The 24,189-nt window shown below is 37.2% G+C and overlaps 2 pseudogenes; one reads left to right on the top strand and one right to left on the bottom strand.

Moving 5' to 3' along the window:
* LOC139701434 (putative gustatory receptor clone PTE01) lies at positions 1–11,506 on the bottom strand (annotated as a pseudogene).
* Positions 11,507–15,551: 4,045 nt separating this feature from the next.
* On the top strand, positions 15,552–21,653 carry LOC114107683 (tubulin alpha chain-like; annotated as a pseudogene).
* The last annotated feature ends 2,536 nt before the right edge of the window (positions 21,654–24,189 follow it).

The raw sequence follows: 24,189 nt of genomic DNA, 5'->3' as shown, positions 1-24,189 counted from the left end.
TTAGACAGTCCTGCTGTGCAGCCTCCTCAGAACACTTTTAATGTCCCTGTTTCTCAGGCTGTAGATGAAAGGATTCAACATGGGGGTGACCTCAATGTACAACACTGAAGCCACCACAACTTTTCTGGGAGAATGTGACACAGCTGGTCCAAGGTACGCTCCAAAGCCTGTCCCATAAAACAAGAAAACAACTGCCAGGTGAGAGCCACAGGTGCAGAAGGCTTTGTACCTCCCCCCTGAGGATGGGATCCTCAGAATGGAGGAAATTATTTTATAGTATGAGAAAAGGATCCCTGAGATGGGGAAAAGACCATATATGGCACCAAGAAAATAGTTAAGGATGTTATTAGAGAAGGTGTCAGGACAGGCAAGGTTAAGAAGTTGAGAAGGGTCACAGAAGAAACTAGAAATTTCTACACCTTTGAAGTTAGTAAATTGTAAGACGATCAAATTGTGCAGTTGGGAGTCCAAAAGACTAACCAAAAAAGACACAAGAACTAAGAAGCCACAGAGTTGAGGGTTCATGATGACTAAGTAATGCAGAGGGTGACAGATGGCCACATATCGGTCATAGGCAATCACAGTCAGAAGCAGAGCATCCATAGATCCAAAAATGAGAAAAAGAGACATCTATGTCAGGCAGCCCACATAGGAGATGGCTCTGCTGTGAGTCTGGATGTTCACGAGCACCTTCAGGATCGTGGTGGAGATGAAGCTGATGTCAGCCAAGGACAGGTTGGAGAGGAAGAAGTACATGCGGGTGTGGAGGTAGGGGGTCAGAACTGATGGTCAGGATGATGAGCAGGTTCCCCAGCACTGTGACAGTGTACATGCACAGGAACAGTCCAAAGAGGAGGGGCTGCAGGTCTGCATCCTCTGAGAGGCTAATGAGTTGGAATTCAGAGATATGTGTTCTATGTTGTGCTTCTGTGTTGTTTGGACACCTTTCAAAAAAAGAAAAGAGGTTGAGGAAAAGGGGACACATTAATAAGCACGTAATATATTTGAATTCATGTATTTGCAAGTGAAATATTCTCACTTGAAGTCCCCATAAATTCAACAATAACTCTCAGTAGTGAAAAATCAAACTCCCTGAAACACTGTCATTGTTGCTTTATGCATTATTCACCCCTTCTTTCTATATGCACTTACAGACTTTGACAAGAACTTTAAGCAGAATGTTAGATGTATAGGAGCAGTAGACAGAACAGTACGTGAGCACAATAAAATGCAGTCTACTCTTTCTGGAAAAAAATACAGAATAAGTAATAGCCTTCCTCATTAGGAAAGCATCACTTTCATACAAGAAAATTAAGAAGCAATCTAACATGCCTTATTTTCTAGTGGACCTTGAGACAAATTCTTTTGTCCTATAATATTTGAATCAGTGTGTGAGGACTCGCTGAATTAAGGTAATTAGCAGAAGACATTTTTACAAGCCTGTTGTTATCTGGAGTTTTCATCTGTCTTTGGTTTTCTGATTTTCTTCCTTTGTGGATTTAAGTTTTTCCTTTAAAATTATGTAAAATACAACAGGTAAGTGGAAAAGAAAATGTGGCATATATACACTGTAGAGTTTCACTCATCCATTAAGAAGAATGAAATTGTGGGATTTGCTGGTCAATGGGTGGAACCAGAGACCATCATGCCAAGTGAAATAAATTAGATTCAGAAAGTCAGGAGTCAAATATTTTCTCTCATATGTAGAAGCTACAACAAAATAAAAAAAAAAAAAGAGGCAGGGCTGGAATCCCAGGAAAATAGAAGAGATATCAATGGAGTTAAGTGTTTGAGGGGGAGAGAGGAGGCATGGGAAATGGGAGGAATGTTGGAGTTAAATTGACCAAACTATCCTAGTACATTTATGAATATACCACAGTTAATTTCACTATTGTCTACATTTTGTAACACACTAATTTTTAAAACTATAATAAATAGAAAAAAGACCAGTGTGAAGGGAATAGGAGGAGGGAGGAGAGGAAAAAAAGGGAAAGTACTGGAGACTGACTTGGAGCACATTGTATTTCATGCTTGTATAATTATGTCAAAATTAACCCCAATATTATATATAACTATAATATACTAATAAAAATTTTAGAAATCAAAAAGCTATTTAATTATTATTTCTCAACTTTTTGCTATTGTTTTAAAGTCCAGTATTGCATAAAAGTGTTACCTTATTTAACTCTTCTTCTCAATGCTTTTAGTATGATTCATTATTTAACATTTAGAGGTAGATTTCAGTTGTCACTTTACACTTTATTCCTCTCTTTTTTTTTTCAATTTTTTGAACAACATAAGCATATGTTGTTTAAATAACAATAAATCATGGCCAGAAGTCAAAAAAATCATGTAAAATAAATCAATTACCCTTGGCTTCGTTGAATTTCAAATATTGATAACCATCATTAAATGCACATAATCAATATTATCTCTGACAAAATATGTGGAATTAATGTACTCAGTACCTCTCAAAGACATAAAAATAATAAATGATAGAAAATTTCTTTGAATAGTTTAATTTTATGCTGGTTTATTTGCATATATACATACAATACTAATCCGTACACTACCAATAAAGTATCTGGTATAAGGCACGCATTTGTTTCTTTTCTTTTTCTTTGGTCTGTATTCCATTGTGGCATGCTAATTCTGCTACTATTTTTCTAATATTAACCCATAAAATGTACAGTTAACTATTTTAGCACCCGTGAAAACCCCAAAGCTCAGTTTTTGTCCCAACCTTCTTATTTATACTTCATATATTTTCTGGTCAATCTTTCCTGATACATGTATTGCATATTCTCTTACTTCAGCCACATGAAGGAAACTCAGGTTCATTAATACAGCTATGTGATTGAACTGGAAAACAATGTAAAAGAGAATAGAACAGGAAATAATGTAAACATCATTGGATTGCCTCATCCTATAAAATGGGACTGAAACTTACCTACTTTATATGGCTGTTACAAAAGTTTCTTTAAAATTCTTTAAATTGTACAACAAGTAGTTCTGTCTCACTTATTAATATAAAATCATTTACTGTCCAAGTACCCTGATCTCAGATCAAAAGCAATTGTGTCAGCATATCTGTATTTAAAGTTCTTGATGGTACATTCTTATACCAGCTTGGAGATTCAGTGCATTAAAATATTTCTTGGCACTTAAAACTAGGATAATGATGCCAGGCTCACACCTGTAATTCCAGCATCTTAGGAGGCCAAGACAAGAGGATTGTGAGTTCAAAGCCAGCCTCAGCAGAAGTCAGGTTCTAAGCAACTCAGTGAGACCCTGTCTCTAAATAAAATATAAAATAGGCTAGGGATGTGGCTCAGTGGTTGAGTGTCCCTGAGTTCAATCCCCAGTTCTCCCACACAAAAAAATAGGATCATGATATTCTCTTATTATATCCATATTGAAATAACAGCATTTGATAATACTTGTCACCACTTGAAAGTTACCTGAATAATTATTGATGAAATTTGAGTTCTTTGGGTATCACAACATAATTCCATTCTCCTGCTCAGCTGTCTTCCAAACACAGGTACTGCCATGAATAGGAAGGGTATTATTTCTTGTCGATATTTTCATATTAGTATTAACATATCTGGAAGCTGTTTTCCTTAAAATTGGCCTAAAAATACTTAAAGCACAGCTAAGTAGATGACAACACAATGTTTACTGTGTCTGAAATGTACTAGTTTACAAGAATATGTGATTTTTAAGTCTGGGATGTACTTTCTTCTACTTCAAAGGCTTTATCTGATTAAACATTACCTAATGGAAGGACATCATTTAACCTGTAAGTTTATTATATAACAATCCGTTTTAAATACACGTGCCTCTCTCTAATAAGAAAACTCAATTTAAACAAGACTTTAGAGTTTTCAACCTAAAATCCTACCACAAATTACATTAAAATATGTTTTTTTAATTTTATTTCCTATAAAATTAAAATATTTGGCAGTTTTAACATTGAGAAAACTATGGAAAGAAATGAATACAATCTCTATAGAGTGCAGTATCAAAGCCTGGGACTCAGAAATCTCCCAATAATGGTTCATGATTAGAGGGGCAAGGGTCAGAAGAAAGGAGGAGGGGTCTTCAGTGGAGGTAGGGGGGCAACGAAGTTGATCAAATTATGCTACATGCATGTATGAATATGCCACAATGAAACCCACTACTCTGTGTCATTAATATATGCCAATAACAATATTTAAAAGGCTAATACTTGAGTCAGGTAGACATGTATTTGAATCCTGGATATTAATTTTTTTCCATTCTGCCAGAAGGGTTAATTAGTTATGAAGATTTTATCATTTAAAAAGACTCAGCATGTATAAAATGCCCACATTTTATACATGACTGGCACACAACAGTGCTTAATTATTATTTTAATAAAGGTGAATTTCAATAGTAAATTTAATAAAGCTGAAAATTTGTAATATTGGCTCATGATGTGATAGACACTATCCTAATCCTCATCATCACCTTCATAAATGTCTTGGAGAGCTTAGGAAAGAGTTCAGTGGGACCTACTTTCGGTTATGGTCTGAGAGCTGTCCATGGGAAGTAGAACCAGGGTGGGAGGAAAGCAAGACTCTGAATGAGATTTCTAGGACCCCTCCACAACCAAGATCATAAACTTCACAATCCTCCTAACTGAAATTTGACCCATTCTTTTTCTCCCATATGGTTTTCCCAAAATGCATGTCTGTCCTGGTGATGAGGAAACAATGCTTCATAGAGTTCATACTCCGTCATTTGCCTCCCTCAGCACTTACTGGTTTGCACTGGGACTCTGGTGGGTAATGGCCAAGGAGTGAAGATCCAGAGCTCATCCCACTGGACTTGGAGCCATCAAACTGAAAGGCTGCAGGCACAGACTGATTGTTGACTGTTATATGACCTTGGAAGCCCAATGCACAGAGCTCCTAATTAGCCAAATTGGTCCAGGTTACCACAAACTCTAAAAGTCTCCTCATATCAATGCCAGCTAAGGAAGAGAAAAATCAGTGTCCACAAAAGCTCTTGGGCTCTTCCTCTACACCAGAGGAAGCTCCTGGGTATTATCATTTCTTTCATTATTTTTTTTTCCTTTGCCTTGTTCCATTTTTATGATGGTGAAATTTCATTCCCTCTAAAAATGGCAATTTTCCCCATTGCCAAGGGCACAGATCAGCAGCATTAATCACACTCACACTGTGGTGCATCCATCACCAGCATCCATAGCCAAACTGAAAATTTCTACACAACGTAAAAAACTTGCCAGTCCTCCCAGCCACAAAATTGGCACCCAATATTCTCCCATCAAAAAGGATGACAAGTTGAAGCCATTATACCACAACAATAATGTGAGCAAGAGGCAGGCTAGATTTCCAGGTTTATTTTCGTAGTTCTATAGCCTTTTCCACCCTACATTTAAACTGATTGCTCATGTCTTCATAGTTCTGCTGTGGAGTCTCCTTAGGACACTTTTTAGGTCTCTTTTCCTCAGGTTGTAGTTGAAGGGATTCAGGGTAAGGATGAACAAGGTGTAAATGACGAAGATCACCAAACACTTTCTGGGATATTGACATAACTGAACCAAGGCACATTCCAATGATGATTCCACATTATAAGCCAACAACTGACAGAAGAGAACCAGAGTTACAGAAGCATTTATACATCCCACATGGTGATGGGATTCTCAGAATGGAGGAGACAATATTTTAGAAAGATAAAAGAATCCCTGATGGGAAAAACACAAATATGCCACCATACTTGACAATGATATTAGAGAAGGTATCAGGACAGGTGACATTAAAGAGTTGAGAAGGATCACTGAAGAATTGGAAATTTCTACATCCATAGAGTAAAAATATTATGATACAATCAAATTGTGCACCTTAGTGTCCCAAGGCTAACCAAAAGACACCAAACTAGAAACCTGGAGTCAAGGGTTGTTGATGATTGGGTAATGCAGGAAGAAATCCATGGCCACAACATGTCCTAGGCAATGACAGCAACATACCATCTCTACTTCAAAAAACAAGAAAAGAAAAGAGCCTTCTGTGTAATGCAGTCCACATGGGAAATGATTCTATTGTGATTTTGGATGTTCACAATCATTCTTGGGACCCTGATGAGGTGAAACAGAGTCAGCCAATAACAGGTTGGAGAGAAGAAGTACATGGGAGTGTGGAAGTGGAGGTCGGAGCTGACAGCCAGAATGATGAGCATGTTTCCAAGAACAGTGACCAGGTACTTGGACAGGAACAGTCCATAGAGGAATGATTAAACAGGACCACGGGAGATGCCCAGGAATAAGCATTTCATGACATATATAAAGTTTTCTAATATATTGTTTGGAAACATTCTGGGAAAATAAAGAGTGTTGGATAAAAGAACAAATAAGCAAGGGAGGAAGATTACCTCTAGATAGTGGATAGGGGTGGGAGGGAAAGGGAGAGAGAAGGGGAATTGTATGGATAATGAAAGGAGACCCTCATCATTATACAAAATATATGTATGAAGATGTGAATTTGGTGTCAACATATGTTATATATAATCAGAGATATGATAAATTATGGTATAATAATGTATTAAGAATTATAATGAAAAAATAAAGAAAGAAATAAAAGAACAATAAAAAACACCCACCACTCCGTATATATTTTGAATTCAGGTATTCAAAGTAAGATATTCACTCTTGAGGTACACACACCTTCTGCAATACTTCTCAGTTGTGACAAAACAATTTTTACAACACTTAAGTTACGTATTCTGTGCTATTGTCTATGGAAACCTACTTTAGAGACACTGAGTTGAGCATGATATCATAAAAAGCCAAGACCATTAGAGATAAATTCATGGTAACTAAAATAAATACAATTCTTTGAAGAAAAATATAGAGAATAATAAATATACTTCCCCTTTTAATAAAAATCACTTTTAGAACTGAGATGTAGCTCAATGGTAAAGTGTTTGCCTCTCATGCACAAGGCCCTCAATTTTTTATCCTCAGTACCACCAAAAAAGAAAAAGAAAGAAAAGTCACTTATTAAGGAAAATTAAGAAACAATTCAATATTATTGCTAACTTTATTCTACAAAAATGGCACTTGCCATCTGTGTTTAGAATGCTTGTGAACTTAATCCTAGTGGCTCGGTTAGCTGAGGCAGGAGAATCATGAGTTCAAAGCCAGCCTCAGCAACTTAGCAAGGCACTGCAACACAGCAAGACCCTATCTCTTGATAAAATAATAGAAAAATGGCTTGGGATGTGGCTCAGTAGTTCAGCACCCCTGGGTTTAATCTCCAGTACAAAGAAGAAGAAAAAACAAAGAATGCTTGTGAACACTCTATAAGAACTAGGACTACCTTATCCAGACCTTAATTTATGATCAATAGTTAAAGACTATAAAACATTGTGTGCCAGTTATTCCAGCAGTTTTTCAACATTTTTGGGTCTTCCAATTTCTCTTCTTTCTACATGAAGCACTCAGTCAAATAATATTTATCTTTTAAAAATCATTAAATATATGACTCATTTGCCATGGTAAACTAAATATTTTAATATAGTTTAGTTAAATCTACATAATCATACATCACTGACCACAAATGTAGCATTAGCATACACTATACCTCTCAATAATTAAAACATAATGAAGTTTTAAGTAACATTTTTGAAATTTTTATTTAATATGTTTTTTCCATATTTTTATTGGTGCATTGTAGTTGTACATAATGGTGGGATCTGTTATTACATATTCATATATGCACACAATATAACAACATAATTTGTCCAACATCACTCCTCAGCATTTTCACTTTCCCTCTCCCCACTCCCCCGGTCCCTTTCCTCCATTCTACTGATCTCCCTTTGATCTTCATGAAACCCCTACCCCACATTTCTTTTCCTTTTTTCCTCTTAGTTTTCACATATGAGAGAAAACATGTGACCCTTGAACTTCTGAATTTGGCTTGTTTTACTTAACTAATGATCTCAAATTCTATTCATTTTCCTGCAAATAACATGATTTTGTTTTTCTTTATGGATGAATAAAATGTGTATGTGTGTGTGTGTGTGTGTGTGTGTGTGTGTGTGTGTGAGAGAGAGAGAGAGAGAGAGAGAGAGAGAGAGAGAGAGAGGGGTTGTCTTTATCCATTCATGTGTTGTTGAACACTAGGCTGGTTCCATAGTTTGGGTATTATGAATTGTGCTGCTGTACACATGGGTATGCATGCATCACTGTAGTATCATGATGACTTTAATTCTTTAGGATAAATACCAAGGAGTGGTACAGCTAAGTGTTATGGTGGTTCCATGCCTAGTCTTTTGAGCAATGTCCATACGGTTTCCCATAGTTGTACTAATTTACAGTCCCACCCAGTATAAAATTGTTCCTTTTTCTCCACATCCTCTCCAACATTTACTATTATTTGAATTCTTCACAGCTGCCATCCAATATAGGTTTCTTTTTATCAGCCCATTAAATCGTAGTAAAATATCTCTTGTGTAAGACATTTCTTGGCATTTTCCCATTGACTCTCCATTTTACAGTAGTCTGGTAATACTTTTCCTTTTTTCTTTATTTTTTTGGTTGTTTTTGTTGTTGTTGTTAGTTTATTTTTCTCCCCATAAACCCTCCATTTTGTAGTTGGAGACTTTGACACCTGGGAATGTGCTAAGCCCCAGAGTTTGGGTGCTAACTTTCATACACCTACTTAATGGACTTTCTGGTCAATACGTCCTACAATAGGGACTGCTACTTGCTTACTTGAGAGACCTGAAGGCAAGTCTAATCCATTATTTTGCCAGACCACACTCTGATTCAACTGGGGGGAAAAAGGCAAAAGAGAAAATAACAGGAAATAGTATAAACACACCTGGGCAATTTGCTCATGTGTAAAAGGAGAAAAACAATTACTTAAGTTATATGACTGTTTTAATTTTTTTTTATTAATTTTGTGGTTTGGGTGGTGCATTATAATTATACACAACACTGAAACTCATTGTGAAATTTTTTGTACATGCACATAGCATAATTTTTTCAGTCTCATTCCTCAGGACCTCACCTTTCCTTATCCTTCTCTCTCACCTTCATCCTCTTCTTCTACTGGTCTCCTCTCTGTTGTTTTTTTTAACTAACACACTATAATTATACACAAAAGTGGAATTCATGGTGGCATATTTGCAATGAACATAGTATAGTTTTGTCAATTTTGTTCCCTCATACTGCCCCTGTCTCTCCTTTCTTCCCTCCCCTCAATCCCCTTCATCTACTCTTCCTCCATACAGGGAAAGAAGAAAGTTTTTATTAAATCTCTTAAATTGAGTACAGTAGTGATACTCAATCTTTTTTAACAACATATTGATCTGTCAATATTTGAAATATCTAGGTACTTTGGCTTCACACACTAACAACTTAATCATAACATCTGCTTGTGAATTATTTTGTTTGATTTTTGGTTTTAGGGGTTTTTTGTACTATAGATTGAACTCAGGGGCCATAACCATTGAGCATTTTTTTATATTTTATTTAAAGAGAATCTTGCTAGGTTGCTTAGGTCCTCCCTAACTTGCTGAGGTTGGCTCTGAACTTTTGATCCTCCTGTCTCAGCCTCTGGAGCCCCTGGGATGCCTGTGAAGTTCTTTTGGTCCATTCTTATACCTGTGTTAAAAATAATGACCTTAAAATATTTATGTTATTGAGAAACAGCCAATTAATATTACTTATTACTGATATTAAGAAGACCAGATATATATATATATATATATATATATATATATATATATATATATATATATATATAATATGCTTATATGTACATTTTATGTGTGTGGGGGTGTGTATGTATGTTATATATATATATATATATATATATATATAGAGAGAGAGAGAGAGAGAGAGAGAGAGAAGCACCACCATGTCTAGCCCAAATACCTATATTAAATGTGGAAGTTAATTCATATTTGCATCAAAACTAATATTTTGTAGATATTTAGATAATTACCAATGAAATTTCAGTTCTTGGTATCTCTGCATGATTTCATTCTCCTACACACCTCTTCTCCAAAGGAAAATAGTATAAGGAATTTTGTAAGTGGATTTTCCTCACAATGTTTCCATGTCAATTAATTTATGTATCCATAAACAGTTTTTATAGAATTTTTCCAAGAAATATCTGTCTAGCTATTATACAACATATCTATTGCCCCCAATATGTACTGGTTTACATCAATATGTGTATTTAATTCTGTTTTTGAAGTACATACCTGTACAATAAATGCTATAACTGAGCAAAGCATTTAATTTGAGGAAGGGATATCATTTAGTTTATCGGTTTATTATTACAACAATCCTTTAAAACATCTTGTCCCTCTCTTCATATCACACAAGTGAATTTCCATATAATATGTAGGAGGATATTTCTTTAACTTTTAACATTTTGTATATTCAATTTTACTATAAAAAAGTTACATTTGTTGTCCAAATTTTTAAAAAATCAGTCATTTTCCATCACATCCTCTATTCTGATGACCTATTATGGCAGTATCACTGCAGTCTGTTGATTAATAAAATTCCACCATAAATCACCAAGAATTTTCCTTTGGTGTTATGAACATTATTTCTATTGGCTTCAGTAGAAAAGAGAGCAACCGGGGATGAGAGGCAGGAAGTGAACATGTTAGCCCTGTATCACTGACCTGACATTATGTGCAGAATGTGTGCAAGTCTCTCCACCTCTCTGTACCCATACTGCTTAATGGAAATTGGGAGAATAGCACTCATCTCAACAACACAGCACCACAGGTGGTGTGGATCTTAATGAATATTGGGTCATTGTGGTATTATTCAAATAAAAAACCCCATCACTATGGAAAAGATGAGTTTAATGATGAATAAATTTTCCAAATGTCACTGCAGTCTGGAGTAATGTGATTTCTACAATGTGCCTCAAACCAAATCATAATTTTTGCCTACACCCTTCTCTTTGTACTACATTTTCTTTTTATATTCATGTTAATCGCTTTTTATAAATTCAAGATCTGTCCAATATTAATTTACATTTTCTATGGTGCTGAAATATACTAAAATGTATAGTTTTAGTCATCATTAACTTTGCAGTTCAATATCATTAATAACATTAAGGTTGTTGGAAAACTATCACCATCATAAAGGGCTAAAATTTTTCTCATTTCCTATCTGAAATTTTATACTCAATTCTAAACTCTCCATTAGTCTCTTCACAAAACCATATAAATACAATTCCACTGTGAAACATGAGAAATTAAAGCTATTAAATTACAAAATAATGTAACCAAAGAGGCAAGATTTACAGGTACCAGTGTTAAACTTCATTGGTTTTCCAAATTAAAAATGAAATATATGTCACTGATAATGAGATTAGACTACCCTACCAAGGAGCTTCTTTAGGGCATTTTTAATGTCCCTGTTTCTCAAGCTGTAGATGAAGGGATTCAGCATAGGAATGACAGCTGTGTACATCACTGAGGCCATGGCACCCTTTCTAGAAGAATGAGACAGAACTGAACCAAGGTACACTCCAATTGCTGTTCCATAAAACAAACAAACAACTGCCAGGTGAGACCCACAGGTGGAGAAGGCTTTGTACTTCCCACCTGAGGATGAGATCTTCAAAATGGAGGAAAAAATTTTATAATATTAGAAAAGGATCCCTAAGAGGAGGAAAAAGCCATATATGGCACCAACAAGATACATGAAGGAGTCCCAACAGGAAAGACTGAGGACTTGAGAGGGATTACAGAAGAAATTAGAAATTTCAACATCTTTGAAGGTGGTAAACTGTAATGCAATCTAATTGTGCAGCTGTGATTCAAAAAGGCTAATCAAAAAAGACCCCAGAACTAAGAAGCCACAAAGTTGAGGGTTCATAATGATTGGATAATGCAGGGGGTGACAGATGGCCACAAACCAGTCATAGGCCATCACAGTCAGAAGCATGTCATCCATACATGCAAAAATAAGAAAGAAAGACATCAGTGTCAGGCAGCCCACATAGGAGGTGGCTCTGCTGTGAGTTTGGATGTTCACAATCATTTTTGAGACTGTGGTGGAGGTTAAACCAATGTCAGCCAAGGATAGGCTGGAGAAGAAGAAGTACATAGGGGTGTGGAGGTGGGAGTCAGAGATGACAGCCAGAATGATGAGCAGGTTCCCAAGTACTGTGACTAGGTACATGGACAGGAACAGGCCAAAGAGTATGGGCTGCAGGTCCAGATACTCTGAGAGGTTCACAAGTTGAAATTCAAAAACACATGTAAGATTTTGTTGGTCTATATTGATTGGACACCTTTTGAAAAGAAAAGAGGATTAAAAAAGAAATATATAAATGGGCACCCAGCACTCTGTATACATTTGAATTCAAGTCTTCACAAGAAAAGTATTCATGCTTAATATCTATGCAACTTCAACAATACTTCTCAGTAGCAAAAAACCCGGTCTTCCTGTACTCTTTGGTTATTGCTTTCTGCATTATTCATTGCTTCCTTCCACACCATTAGAAGTCCAGTGGCAGTGGAGGGAACAAGTTGTGATCACAGTAAAACGCAGCCTACTCTTTAAGGAAAAATGTGAGAAGGTAGTAAGCTTCCTTTTTATTAAAAAAAACAATTTTAATAAAAAGAAATTAAGAGGCAGTCCAAAGTATCTTGTTTTGTTCTAAGACCTTGGGACTGATTTCTTTGATTTGCAATATTTAAATGCTGTGTCTCCCCAAGCCAAGCAAAGAATAGGCTCTGGAGAATTGAAAATGAGAAAAGGAGATTTTTCTTCCCAAATACAGACCATATACATCTAGAGGACTGAAAATAAAATGTCCAATAAAGAAATAGGAAAACAGCAATGTCAGGTGACTGAAGTTTTAGCTGAATAGCATGAAGAATAAACTTATTATTAGTAATAACACATTTATTTTTCCCTAAATTTATATATGCATCACATATTATCACATACAGAGGAGTAATAACACATTTATTTTTCCCTAAATTTATATATGCATCACACATTTATCACATACAGAGGCCCTATTATCTATTTAATCCTTCCTCATTGGAGTTATCTCAACTAGAAATCAACTCAGATAACACTGCTGAGTCTCAGATACCAACACTTCCCCCACATCTCAGAAATGATAACAACAGTAGAAAGATTAAAAATATAAATGGTTAGACTCTGAGTTGGGTCCACTAAATGTTTCATTATTTCCCAGCTGTCAGAAAGTTTTTAGCAGAGGTCTTAACCACAGGTACAATTCAAGTTATATTTTTAAAGTCTTCCCAGTTCTGTGAGTAAGAATAAAATCAAGACCTGACATAAGGTGACCTTTTGAGATTGACTGGGCTATTTACAAGCATGGACAACCATGTAGTCAGCTGTAAGGATGTTCCAGAGTGGGTACAAGACAGATCTGTGCTGAATGATCATGAGTCTCCCCTAATGTGACCTGTGGCTGTTCTTCCATAGTGCATGCAGCAGGCACCCTCACTGCTCTGCCCTGTGATCCTCGGGAATCCCAAAAGAAAGAACACAGTGGACAAGGCTCTCTTTCTGCTGGTAAGAGAAATGGCTGATTAGCTTGTTGATGGGACAGCCTGCAAGGATTCTCCTGCATCATGCCCTGTGTCCATGGTCAGACAGCCCAATGTAAACATGGCTTTAATATTTTCTACCTATAAATGAGTACAAGTTACATAAATATAATGCACATTTTCAATTTGCTTTTTAAAATATTTTTATTCATGCAGTAGTTATACATAGTAGTAGGATTTATTTTGATAAACCTATATATGCATGAAATATAATTTGCTTCATTTTAGTCCCCATTACTTTCTCATTTCTTCCCCATCTCCCATTCCCTTTCCTCTACTCTATGGGTCTTCCTTCTATTTAGTTATTGTTTTTAACTGGTGATTATAGATATACATTAAGATGAAATTCACTGTGGTGTACTCATATATGTGCACACCATAATTTGCTCAACTTCATTCCATGGTTCTTCCTTTTCCCATCCCTCCACCCTCCTCCTCTATCCTCTTCCTCCACTCCAGTGAACTCCCTTCTACTTTCACAGGATCCCTCCTTTTTTCCCTATTTTGCTCTAGCTTCTGTTTGTGAGAGAAAATGTACACTCATACATTGTTGGTGGGACTGCAAATTGGTACAACTACCCAGGAAAGTAGTGTGAAGATTGGCCAAAATCTAAGAATGGAATCACCATATGGCCTAGCTATCCTATTCCTTCGTATTTATCCTAACGAACTAAAATCAGCATTTCATAGTTATACAGGAACATCAATGTTTCTGGCAGCTCAATTCACAATATCCAAATTATGGAACCAGCCCAGGTGCCCATCAACAGATGAATGGATAAATATATACACAATGGAGTATATATACACAATGGAGTTTTATTTAGTCATAAAGAAAAATTAAATTATGGCATTTTCTGGTAAATGGATAGAACTGGAAAACATCATGTTAAGTGGAAATAAGCCAGACACTTTTCATTTTGTATAAAACAGTAATAAAGTGGCCTACTAACTAAAGTGAGATGGTACACATGAAATGAAACAAATGACAGAACACATTGTTCAGCACCTGGAACCGGAGAAGCCCTGTGTATCAGTTCATGATCCTCTGGCTTCTATCATCCTCCTCATCGTCCTTATCATCACTATCATAGTCCCTTTTCAGTGCTTAGGAAATACTTTAGAAGGACCCATTTTGTGCTGTTGTGGGTGAGATTTCTATGAGAAATAGAACCAATGTGGGTAGAGAGCATATTTTGAATAAGATTTCTGATATTCCCACCTTAAACCAAAATGTAAACTTTACAATCCCCAAAGCTGGAATTTTCATATGGTATCCCCCCATCTGGCTCTCCAAAATGTGATGTTCATCCTCATGGTGAAAAAACAATATTCCAATAATCCTTCCCACATCCACTGGCCCCCTCTGCACTTACTGGGTTAGGCCGCGTCTCTGCTGGGTCATGACCAAGAAGTACAGATCCCAAGATCTACCCATGACTGGGGCTCAATTAGACTCAGGCCCTGTTCACGGCAATCATATGGATAAGGTATCAACTACGAGCTTCTTGATGCATTCAAGCACAGCAGGAGACACAGTATGCAGCTCTCTGGGATGGACCATCAAAGAAAAACACTAAAGCCATGGGCTCTTTATTGATTATTAAAGGACCTTGGATGTTAAATGCACAGAGCTCATAATTAGCCAAATTAATCCATGTTGTCCCAGTTTCTGAGGACTTTCTAACATTAATGCAGGAAATGAATGTCCACAAAAGGGCTTGGACTTTCCCTCTACCTTGGAGGAAGTTCGTGTACTATTTGCTTCTTTCACCTCTACATTTTGTAAAGATACGTCTGCTTTTTTTATCCATTTTTATTGAGGTAAAGTATAAATAACAAAAAATCACCATTTTAACCATATTGAGTACCCACCCACCATGGTGGATATTTAATATGAATTCATAGTTTTAGTTAATTGGGCTCACATAATTATGCAATCATTGCCATCATCCAAATCCAGAAACTGCCTTATTAGCCAGATTGTGTCTTCCATCACTGCTTCCCTCAAATTTTATGGAGTCCTGAATGGTGACATGACAGAATTCCAGTCAAACCTATCCCCACAACCACTTTCCTCTAACCTCATGTGCACCTGTCATCTCTGCTGAGAAAGCCTACCATGAAGAGCTTACTGTAGCAGAGATCACCATTGCTTTTTTTGAGCCAGCCAACCTGATGGTGAACTGTGACCCTTGCCATGATAAATACATAGATTGCTGCCTGTTTTAACTTGATGATGTTGTCCCCAAAGATGTTAATGCTGCCATTGTTGATATCAAAACCAAGCATACCATCCGGTTTGTGGATTGGTACCCTAATGACTTCAAGGCTAGCATTAGTCATCAGCCTCCCTCTGTGGTATCTGGTGAACACCTGGCCAAGGTACAGCAAGCTGTGTGTATGCTAAGCAACACCACAGCCATCGCTGAGGCCTGGGCTCACCCAGGTCACAATTTTAACCTGATGTAGGCCAAGCAGGCCTCAGTTCACTGGTACATGGGCAAGGGGTTAGAGTAAAGAGGACATGGCTGTCCAAGACAAGGACCATGAGGAGGTTGAAACAGTCCTAAGAAAGAGGATGAGGGTAAGAGTATTCATCTTTCTGCTGCAATTTTACACTCTGTTGTCTTATATTTGTCTTATTTCTGCTTTTTGTAGACCTGGACCATCAAAAATAGTGTTTCCATTCAAAAAGAGAAAGATTAGTTTCAGGCAGCCCACTATGGAGATGAGCCCAATGTGAATGTTGATGTTTATAGTCATCTTTGGAACTGTGGAGGATGAGATATAGAAGTCAACCAAGGACAGGTTGGAGAGGAAAAGTGTGTGGCTTTGTGGAGGTAGGAAACAGACAAATGATGAGCAGGTCCCAAGCACCATAACCACACACAGGGACAGGAATCATCCAAAGAGAAAAGGCTGCAATTCCAGAACACCTGTGAGCCCAGAGGAAAGATTCTGTCCCATGCGTAAGATTTTGTTCTTCTATATTGTTTGGACACCTTTTGGGAAATGTAAACAGGGTTGGGTCAAAGACATGAAAAAGCAAGCACCTACAACTCTGTTTATATTTTAATTCACACATTCACAAGTATTCACACCTGAAGTCCATACAACTTCAGCATTACTTCTCAGTTGTGACAGGCCCAGTCTTCTTAGAACTCTTGCATTACTGGTTTCTGTGACATTTATCTCCTATACACACCCCCTTTAGAGACAATCAACTGAGCAACATTAGTAGACTAAAAGCAGGAGAGATAACAAGTCCTTGATGGCTCTGTAATATATTCTATTCTTTGAAGAAGAAAATACAGAATAAAAAATGTCCATACCCTTTAAGGAAAGCCATTCTCGTTAAGATAAAATAAGAAGAGTCAAATATACCTCACTTTATTCCACAACAGTGGTACAAAACTGCATTTAGAATGCTTGTGAACTCTCTGTAAGAGCTAGGACTGCCCTATCTGAACTCTAGGTTAAAGTTGATAGCTTGTCATGTGCCATTTGTCCCAGGGTTTTTCATCATTCTTGGTTTTCCATTTTCCCTTCTTTGTGGATAAAAGTGTTCAGTCAAATATGATTTATCCTTCTAAAATCATTTAATATATGACTCCTATTATTAATCTTGATAGATTTTAAATTTTGATAAATACACTTAGATTCCAAAAATCATATGTTATGGTTTGGATGTAATGTGTCCCTCAAAAGCTCATGTATGAGACAATGCAAGAAGGTTTAGAGAACAAATGATTGGGTTACCAGAGCCTTAACCCAATCGGTGAATTAATCACCTGATGTGATTAATTGAGTGGTAAGGCAGGTGAGGTGTGGCTGGAGGAGGTGGGGCATTGGGGGTGTGGCTTTGGGGTGTATATTTGTATCTGGAAAACAGAGATATATCTCTCTCTCTGCTTTCTGATCACCACGTGAGCTGCTTCCCTCCCTCTTCTACCATTATGTTCAGCCTCACCTTGAACCCCAAGAAATGGTGCCAGGCTTCTGTGAACTGAGACCTCTGAAACCATGAGCCCTTGAATAACTTTCCTCCTGTACAGTTTTACCTGTCAGGTCTTTCAATCACAGCAGCAAAAAACCTGACTAAAATAACATACAACATTACTATCTACAAATGTGGTATCGGTACACACTACACTTACCTGTCAATGAGTAAAACATAATGAAATTATAAGTATAAAATCTTAAGGTTTTCATTTAATATAGGCTTATTTCTATCAACCTATTAAATCTCACTATAAAGCAGAGGTAGGTTATGAACCCTGACCCTTCCACAATCCAGAAAGGAGGCAGAGGAAAAACAGCTTACCACAAAAGTGGATGACAGAGTCAATGCTCTAAGAGTCAATACTGGACAGTCTGAGGTTTGGAGAGACTTGAAGTTTGGTTACTGGAGAAGAAAACAAGGACAGAGTTGCTTAACCCAAACCCATACCAGGGAGAGGGGCAACAGAGAGAGAAAGAAAGAGGAACAGCACATAAACTCACCTCCTTAATAAGAGGCAGAAAGAAAAGCAGACCAAATCAAAGCACAGCAGAAGCAGTGGAGGACAGCAGTTTAACCCAATTTGTGAGCTGAAAGCCATGCTGGGCATGGAAGTCATTTTGTGGAATTCACAGCTGGTCAACATTCCTAGAAGGAATTAAGTCAACATAGCTTCTCCCCACCTTCAGATAGCAACAAATAAAACCAGAGGGAGAACCTCTGCAGTGGAACGTCTCAATCATCTGTCTGGAAGGAATTTATAGAGGAATGGCTACTAGATGAAAGTTCCTGCAAATCCCTCCCCGTCACTGTGGATACCAGAGTGGGGATCTGAGAGCTGGTCACTCCCAGGAGCTGCTAACCTAACCCAGAGCTTCACACAACCTCTGCAGCAGCTTGGGAAGAGATGGGAATAGATGCCTGAGATTCACAACCCCTGGTAGTTGTCCTTGACGGGACAGCTGACTCAGTCCCAGGCAGCAGAGGGCACTACACTCAAGATTTGCAGATACAGGCCACAGCTCACGTGATCAGCATTGGTCAGGGCAGGGACACTTCTACACCACAGACTACCATGGAGAGCCCACAACCACAGGTCCTGAGCTTGCAGACAGCCAACAGGTTCTATGCCAATTTGAAGAGGGCCCTGAGGAGGGGAACAGTGCATGGTGTCCCACTGCATTCAGAGCAACAGCCCTGATTCCTGTATCCTATACTCCTGCACCCAGTAGAAAGAGCCAACAGGGGCAGCTCAGCACCCTCTGAGCATCCAGCCTCAGGCCCCTGGACTGACAAAGGAAAACTGTGAACTGGCTGATGAGGAGTCCATAGCAACCATGGGAGTAGCTCCTGTGCCCTGGCACCTTTGGGGAATAAAAAGCTGAAGAGTAATGGACATCTTCGAATGGCCCAAATCCTAATGAGGTCCAGAACAATAAAACTCACTATGAATTACCTTCTCCTTTGCACAGTTTACTATAAACAGCTCTAAAATCAACTTGGACCATATCTATATTATTCATTTTGATTTGATAATTGTTACCTTCATATTCAATATTGTGTCCCTGACCTATTTGATTGTATTTTTCTATGTTTTAAAGCATTGAGTGGAATCATTCCATACACCCACTCCTCTTAGCCCCTCTTTTCCTTTTACATTACCAGCTACTACCTCAAATTTTGCCCCCCATTCATCTTTTTCTTCTTTTTTTTACCTTGGTTTATATTATTCTTTTCTGTCTTTTCTCTTCTTTTGCCCAATTTTTCTCTCTTCCCCTTTAATACTTTATATAATGTGAGAGCAATTTTAATATCTTTAATAATTAACTTTTCAATCTATTCCAGAGTACTACTACAAGTTTATACCTGGATTAGAGGAACTGTGGAGAACACCATCAACAAGCTTTTGTTTTTCTGAAGGTTGAATAGTATGTGGCTTTTCTCTGAAGTGATTGTACTTAAGGGTTTAGTGTCATCTCTCAAAGTGGTGTGATCCTGGGAACTGCAGAGGACAAACACTGAGTGGAAGTGTCAATACATGGATATTCACCCAACCTAGGGCTTTTATGGGAAGGTCACTAAATAGTCCCTTACACAAAACAGTAAGCTCACCTAAGTAGTTTACAACACAATACATATGGCCCTGAAATGTCTTGTTTACATCAACAGATGGATTTGATCCTATCTTTGAAGTACATCCTTTACAACAGGTGCTTTAACACATACACAGACTTTAACTGGAGGGAGCAACATCATTCAATCTGTCAGTTTATTATTACAACAATCCTTAAAAGGTCCTGCCTTTCTCTATATCACACTAAAGAATTTTTATATGATATGAAGGTGGACTATATTTGTTTCACTTCCAACAATTGATGGATATTCATCTTTACTATTAGACATGTATATTTGTTGTCCAAAGGAAAAATCAGTCATTATTTAAAACATTCTCATATTCTGAAGTTCTACTATTGAAACATCATTGTAGTCTGTACAGTAATAATCATGCCATAACAAATCACCAAGAAATTTTATCTGGTGTTATGAATAATATTTCTATTTTGTACCACTAAAAGAGAGAATGACCTACAATGGAAATGAGAAAATGAACATTTTAGTCCCATATCGATCACCTGCTTCTATGTGCAGTAAGTATATAAATCTCTCCACGTCTCTGCTTATACTCATTACTCAAAGTGGAGAGAATAACACTCATCTCCAGGCCATGTTTGCCACCTAATGGAACCTTGGCACTTAATGAACACTAGGTTATTATGGTGTTATTCAAATAAAGAATTTCATTACAATGGGGAAAATGAGCTTAATAATGAATAAAATTTTCAGATGCCCTAGAGTCTGGAGTGATGTGAATTCAAAAATATGTCTCAGGATGAATCATATTTATCTATACCCTTCTCTTTCTGCTTTTTCTTTAGCATATCCATAGAAATAACTTTTTTAAATTTATGAGCCATCTGATTATTATTTATACTCTCTGTTGTGGTAAAATGCACATAATAAAAATTTGTCATTTCAACCATGGTTTAATTCACAGTTTGATGGTAATAATTGCATTCATATTGATAGGAAACTATCACCAAGATCCATTCACAGAAATTCTTCATCTTTCTAAACTGAAACTTCATACCCCTTTTTAAGTTATGGGACCAGAAAATGTATGTAACAGAAAAACTGATAAATAAAATGTGGTATATATTCACAATGAAGTTTTACTCATCCATAAAGAAGAATAAAATTGTGGCATTTGCTAGTTAAGTGGATGGAACTGGAGATATCATGCTAAGTGAAATAAGCCAGACTTAGAAAGTCAAAGGCCAAATATTATCTCTCATGTGTGGAAGCTACAACGAAATATGGAAAACAAATGAGGGTATAAGATCTTGAAAACAGAAAGCAGATCAGTGGACTGAGGTAGGGGATTGAGAGGGAGGGAGCACAGATGGGAAAAGGGAGAAATAGTGGAATAAAATTGACCAAACCATGCCATGAACATATCTTTATGTATATTTGTAAACCACCAACCTAAAAAAAATAAATAACAGAGTACCAAAGTGAGGAAGGGGAGCAGGTGAAGGGAAAAGGGAGGGAAGGTAGAAGTACGTAGATTGAAATGGAACAAATGTATAACTATAATGCAGTAATAAAAACATTTTTCAAATTCCCTTTAATCTCATCCAAAAACCCCAACAACTACCATTCCACAATGAAACATGAGAAATTAAAATTATCAACTACAAAATAATGTAACCAAAGGGGTGGGATTTACAGGTCTAGGTGCTAGCTTTTATTGCTTTTTCAAAACTATCCATCAAATGGACATCAAAGATCCTGAGGTTAGATGATTCTACTGTGGAACCTCTTTAGGGTACTTTTAATGTCCCTGTTCCACATGCTGTAGATGAAGGGGTTCAGCATGGGGGTGACAACTGTGTACATCACCGAGGCCACTGCAGATTTTCTAGAAGAATGTGACACAGCTGAACCAAGATACACTCCAAAGCCTGTTCCATAAAATAAACAAATAACTGATAGGTGAGACCCACAGGTAGAGAAGGCTTTATATTTCCCACCTGAGGATGGGATTCTCAGAATAGTGGAAACTATTTTATAGTTAGAGAAAAGGATTCCTGAGATCGGAAAAACACCAAATAGAGCACAAACAAAATACACTACTATGATATTGCTGAAGGTGCCAGAACAGGAAAGACTGAGGACCTGAGAAGGGTCACAGAAAAAATTAGAAATTTTGACATCCTTGAAGGTAGTAAACTGTAATGCAATCAAATTTTGCAGCTGGGATTCCAAAAGGCTAACCAAAAAAGACACCAAAACTAAAAAGCCACAAAGTCAAGAGTTCATAATGGTTGGATAATGCAGGGGGTGACAGATGGCCACAAAACGGTCATAGGCCATCACAGTCAGAAGCAGATCATCCATGAATCCAAAAATGAGAAAAAGAGACATCTAGCAGCCCTCATAGGAGATGGTTCTACTGAGAGTTTGGAGGTTTACAATCATCTTTGGAACAGTGATAGAGGTAAAACAGATGTCAGCCAAGGACAGATTGGAGAGAAAGAAGTACATAGGGGTGTGGAGGTTGGAGTCAAAGCTGATGGCCAGAACTATGAGTATGTTCCCAAACACTGTGATCAGGTACATGGTAAGGAACAGTCCAAAGAGGACAGGTTGCAATTCTGGATCAGCTGAGAGACCCAGGAGATGGAATTCTAAGATGTCTGTTACATTTAGTGCTTCTATAATGTTTGCACACCTTTAACATAGAAAAGAGGATGGGGAAAAGGAAACAAATTAGCAAGTGTTGAGCACTCCATATATGCATTTAATTCAAGCCTTCACAAGTAGTTATCCACATTGAGGACAATACACATTAAACAATATTTCACATTGTGACTCTTGGAACTCTCTCATTATTATTTTTTCTATCCTTCACTTCCTCTTGTACATACCTACTTTTTTATTATTATTATTCCACTCACAGCCTCACCCATACTAGGCAAGCCATCTACCCCTGAACTACCTCCTCAGCCCCTTTTTGTTTCATTTTGATACAGGATCCTGCTAAGTTACCGAGGTTGGTCTCTAACTTGCCTCAGGCCCCTGAGGATCTAGGATTAATGGGCAACACCTAACCTACCCTCCTAAACACACTCAAGTGAACAATGTTAGAAGGCCCCTAACACCAGGTATAACAAGTTCACAGTCACAGTAGCATACAGATTAACTCTGGGGGAAAAAAAGGGTGAGAAATACTTTTTCTCCTTTTAGAAATAAAGTTCATTTTAATTAAAGTAAAGTAAAAAGCAGTCTAATATACCTTATCACATTCTAAGACAATGGTACAAATTCATATAATGCATACAATGCAGAATTCTTCCAGGATTCTGTCCTTCTAGGTATTCTAATTTCCCTCCTTTGTGGATCTAAGTTCTCAGTCTAATACTGTTTGTCTTTTATGAATCATTCAATAGAAATTATCAAGAGAACAAGCAATAATAAATGTTGGCAAGGACATGGGGGGAAAGGTACACTAATATATTGCTGGTGGGACTGCAAATTGATGCAATCAATCTGGAAAGCAGTATTGAGATTCCTCAGAAAACTTGCAATGGAAACATTATTTGACCCAGGTATCCCACTCCTCAGTTTATACCCAAAGGATTAAAATCAGCATATTACAGTAATGCAGCCCCTTCAATATTTATAGCAGCTCAATTCACAATAGCTAAACTATGGAACCAACCTAGGTGCCCTTCAACAGATGAATGAATAAAGAAAATTTGGTATACATACACAATAGAATATTAGTGAGCCTTAAAGAAGAATGATATTATGGCATTTGCAGGTTAATGAATGGAACTGAACAATACAATGCTAAGCAAAATAAGCCAGTCCCAAAGAACCAAAGACCAAACGTTTTCTCTGTTATGCAACACTAAGTCACAATACGGGGTGGGGGGGGGTGCTAGGGAAGAATAGAAGTACTTTGGATAAGGCAGAGGGCAGTGAAGGGAGGGGAGGTCATACAGGGGTAGGAAAGATAGGAGAATAAATTGGACTTTATTACCCTATGTGCATATATGATTACAAAACCAGTGTGATTCCACATGATGTGCAATCAGAAGAATGAGAAGCTATACTCCATTTATATGTGATGTGTCAAAATGCATTCTACTGACATGTATAACTAATTAGAACCAAAAAATAAAAAAAAAATACACACAATGACATAGATAAAAAGAATATTGTTAAAGATAGATTTTTCAAAAAATGAAATTATTCAGTAAAAGGAAAAAAGAATCATTTATTATATTACTATTATTCTTGGTTTAGACAAACTTAAAAATATGTTTTAGGCAACTACACACAGTCAATGCCATCATAGACCAGATATGTGGCACTAGTGTACCCTTCACCTGACACTGATTAAATAATGCAGAATTTATAATACTTTGGATGGTTTTTTTTATTTTATACCATAACACTGGAATCAACCCATAAACATCTAGTGAGGAAAACAGCTCTTTGCA

This window comes from Marmota flaviventris, chromosome 1, assembly GCF_047511675.1.
Source record: "Marmota flaviventris isolate mMarFla1 chromosome 1, mMarFla1.hap1, whole genome shotgun sequence".
Lineage (NCBI taxonomy): Eukaryota > Metazoa > Chordata > Mammalia > Rodentia > Sciuridae > Marmota > Marmota flaviventris.
The sequence above is the reverse complement of the archived record's forward strand: the minus strand, read 5'-3'. Positions and strand labels throughout refer to the sequence as shown.